Genomic DNA, 4,622 nt, shown 5'->3' on the forward strand with positions numbered 1-4,622 from the left:
AAAGCCTTTGAAAAAAATACAACACCCCTTTATGTTAAAAGTCTTGGAAAGATGAGGATGTTATGGCACATACCTCAATATAATAAACTAGCATATAACATACCATCAGCCAACATGAAATTAGATGGAGAGAACTAGAAGCAATTCCACTAAAATCTGGGACAAGACAAGGCTGCCCACTCTCTCCCTATCTTTACAATATAATACTCAAAGTCCTAGCCAGAGCAATTGGACAAAAAGGGAGATCCAGAAGATACAAATTGGAAAGAAAGAAGGCAAGCTATTATTATTTGCAAATGATATGATAGAATACATAAGTGGTCCCCAACCTTCCACCAGAAAACTTCTAAAGTTGATAAACAACTTCAACAAAGTAGCAGGATATAAAATTGCCTCAAACAAGTCAATGTCCTTCCTTCACACAAATGATAAACAGACAGAGAAAGAAATTAGGGAAACAACACCTTTCACAATAGTCACAGATGGTATAAAATATCTTGGAGTAACTCTTACCAGGCAATTGAAAGATCTGTATGACACAAACTTTAAATTCTCCAAAAACAGAAATTGAGGAAGGCCTGAGAAGATGGAAAGATCTCCCTTGCCCATGGATTTGTAGGATTAACATAGTGAAAATGGCCATTTTACCAAAAACAATCTATAGTTTCAATGCAATTCACATAAGCATTCCAACTCAGTTCTTCACAGACATGGAAAAAGCAATTCTCAATTTCATATAGACAAACAAAAAACCCAGGATGATCAAAACAATTCTCAACAATATAAGAACTTCTGTGGAAATCACCATCCCTGACCTCAAGCTGTACTACAAAGCAATAGTGACAAAAGCCTCATGTTATTGGTACAGAAACAGACAGGTTGATCAATGGAATAGAACAGAAGATCCAGAAATAAACTCACACAAGTATGGACACTTGATCTTAGACAAAGAATCTAAAAATAAACAAAAGAAAATGAAACCATCTTCAATAAATGGTGCAGGTGTAACTGGTGGTCAGTATGTAGGAAAATGAAAATTAATCCATATCTATCACCCTGAACAAACCTCAAGCCCTAGTCGATCAAGGACCTTAACATAAAACCAGATACAGTGGATCTAGTTGCAGAGAAAGTGCTAAAGAGCCTCCAACTCATTGGCACAGGAAGAGAATGTCCTCAACAGAACACCAATAGCTCATGCTGTAAGGTCAACAATTGATAAACAGGACCTCATAAAACACAAAAGCTTCTGTAAGGCAAAAGACCCTGCCAATTGGACAAATCAGTAACCTACAGATTGAGAAAAATCTTCACTAACCCTACATCTGACAGAGAGCTAATATTCAAAATACATAGAAAACTCAATAAATTAACTTCCACTAAACCAAATAACTCAAATTTTAAAATGAGGTATATAGCTAAACAGAGAATTCACTACAGAAGAATCTCAAATGGTTGAGAGGCACTTAAAAAATGTTCAAAGTCCTTTGTCATCAGAGAAATCCAAATCAAATTGTCCCTGAGATTTCACCTCACACCAATCAAAATGGCTAAGTTAAAAACTCATGTGACACCACATGATGGCAAGGACATGCAGAAATAGGAACACCCCTCCATTGATGGTGGAAATGCAAAGTGGTACCATCACTCTTGAAATCAATCTTGTGGTTCCTTGTAGGGAAGTGTGGGGCAGTGATTTGCTCAGGTAACTTAGGCTCAGTAGAGTATTTGGCTTTGAGCCCTGGAGCCTTGGTGAGCAGTGTTCTGTTTGCAGGAGGCAAAAGGAGCTTGGCCATAACTCCTGAGTCTTTGGTTCCTGATTCAGTCACAACCCCTCACAGTTGCCCCTGCAGGAGATATGTGCTCTATCAGGCAGACATTGCCTCAAGCTCCCAGGATTCTTGCTGGACCCTATCCCCAGTCATCTGACTATAAGCCAAACATGCCACGCCCCATACAATAAAAGGGGCAGTTTGCCCCCTCCTGTCTCTCTCTTGCTCTTCCCTCTCTCTTGCTCTTCCTCACTCTCTCTTGCTCTTTGTCTCTGCTCTCCTCTTGCTCTCTTTCTCCTCTCTTTCCTGCTCTTTGTTCTCTTCTCTTGCTCTCTCTTGCTCCTCTTGCTTCCTTTCCTTTCTCTCACCTTTTATTCTCCTCTCCTTTCCTTCTCTCTACTTGGCTAGTCTATTTTCTCTTTCCTACAATAAAATATCTCATTTATAAATTGACTCCCTTTTTAACGAATGTGCCATGCAGCCACAGGTCAGCAACAGGGGGAGAGAGAGATCCAGGCCTCAACAATAGGCCCTTCCTTTGGTATAACAGTTCCTCAGAAAATAGGAAATAGATCTACCTGAAGACCCAGGTATCCTACTCTTGGGCATATACCCAAAATATGCTCTACCATACCACAAGGACACATGTTCCTCTATGATCATAGCAGTCTCATTCTTAATAGCCAGAAGCTGAAAACATCACCCATGTCCATCAACCAAACAATGGACACAGAAAATGTGATCCATTTACAAATGGAATACTATTCAGCTATTAAAAATGAGGAGCTCACAAATTTTTCTGGCAAAATGATGGAATAAGAAGTTATCCTCCTGAGTAAGGTAACCCAGATCCAAACCAACATGCATGGTATATGCTTACTAATAAGTGGATATTAGCCACAAAATACAACATATCAATGATCCACACCATAGACCCAATGAAGCCAAACAAGAATGAAAGCACAAGGAAAAAAGATTTTATACTCACGTAGAAGGGGGAGTATAATATTCATCAAATGGCAGATGAAGAGCAAGGTAGTGTATGGGGAGAGTTTCAGAATCAGATATGGGGAGGGTCAGGAGAGATTGCCAGATGGTCATGGGAATGGATGAAAATCTGAAACTGATAGTCGTGTAGAGGTTGGGGGCATCTACAGGACATGACAGAGACCTGGGATAAGGGAGAAGCCCAAGAATCAATGGGGGTTACCTTAGTTGTGTCACACAGAATTGGGGAAATAGAACTTGAAGAGGGCACCACCTCTACCCAGGCAGGAACTCCAGTGATGTGATAGGGACACTAAACCACCCACAAAACTTCTGACCCAAAATTTACCATGCTTACGATTAGTGTAGGCACAGGGAATGGAACAAAGACTGAGACAAAAGCCAACCAATAAGGTGTGCAAATTGAGACCCATCCTATGGGGAAGCACTAATTGTTGACACTATTGATACTCTGTCATGCTTGCAGACAGGAGTCTAGCATGATTGTTCTCTGAGAAGCTCCACTCAACAGCTGACTCAAATGGATACAGGTACCCACAAACAAACAATAGATGGAGATTGAGGATTCTTATGAAAGAGTTGGGAGAAGGATTTCAGGCTAAAGGAGATAGGTACTTCACAAGAAGGCCAATACAGTCTACTATCCTGGATGTTTGGAGCTCTCAGAGACTGAACCACCACCTAAAGAGGACACAAAGTGACATACATGAACAGTTCCTGTCTAAAAGAACTGCAGGAACAAAAATGGAGAAGGGACTGAAAGAAGGGCAGTCTAATGACCTGCTCAACTTGGGATCCATCTCATAGGAGGGTACATATACTAAAAATTAGGAATCCTTATCCTGAGAGACATTGCAGATGTTGCTGCTGTATCACATGTGTGTCAGTGTCAGAGAGGATAGAGGTCATGTCTATGCTCAGTGTTCTGATGTGTGTACATCTGAATTATTAGTAGCTTGTTTGCAGAGGTTGCTGGATAGCCAGCCCGAAGGGTGTGAATGTCAGAGATCCAGTGTGGTGACCATCCCAGATACCTCCCAGGAGCAGATCCAGGGCTTTGAATTAGCCTACCCAAACATCTAATTATGTTGGTGAACTGTTAAAATGTATAAAGGAGATCCAAAACTACAGGATCTCTAAGACATGGGGCAAAAACATGACATGCAAGAGGAATCCCAGTGAATTCAAGTATTGACATAGGAGCATAAGTCAGATGCCTTCTACCAGAGTGTGATTCATTGCAATAAACATTTGCAAGCAAATAATTATGAACAAAAGGAAATATTATGGGACACACTATAGCTTTTTATTCTGTCGGGGAGATTTCAGGTGTATGGGGCAGGTATGAGGAAAGGGAAAGAAGATTGGGATTGGGGTTCATGATGTGAAATTCACAAAGAACCATTAAACATTTTTAACAAAGTAATCAATTTTTCCAATTCAAATAATTATGTCCAGTTTATTTTCTTTGTAACTTAAGAGTAACATGGGGATTCATTATAGAAATGGTATTCATATTTTGAATGTAAGTCCAATAATTCATATAATCAGAAGCAATGATGAGAACATTGACTTGGGGATTGGTTAAGAAACTGACAAGGCTGAATTCTCCTTTTCAGTAGACATGGGTATTAAGGATTTGCACACTTGGGATTTTGATGGCATTGTCATGCTAGTATAATTAAAATCCTTGAATATTGAGCCCCAGAGACCCAAAAACTATAGAAGTCTCTCTGTGATTCCTTTAGGTTTACTATGCCAGCCTTAAAATAATATCCAAGCTTTTTCCTACAAATGATCCTTCTTAATCAAAAGTCAGTTAACCCTGCGGTGTTTTATGAC

The 4,622-nt window shown here is 39.8% G+C and overlaps 1 pseudogene; it reads left to right on the forward strand.

Annotated features, from left to right (window-relative positions):
* Positions 1–3,621: 3,621 nt before the first annotated feature.
* On the forward strand, positions 3,622–3,744 carry LOC116074133 (annotated as a pseudogene).
* Positions 3,745–4,622: the final 878 nt, after the last annotated feature.

The sequence above is a fragment of the Mastomys coucha genome, unplaced genomic scaffold (assembly GCF_008632895.1).
Source record: "Mastomys coucha isolate ucsf_1 unplaced genomic scaffold, UCSF_Mcou_1 pScaffold23, whole genome shotgun sequence".
Lineage (NCBI taxonomy): Eukaryota > Metazoa > Chordata > Mammalia > Rodentia > Muridae > Mastomys > Mastomys coucha.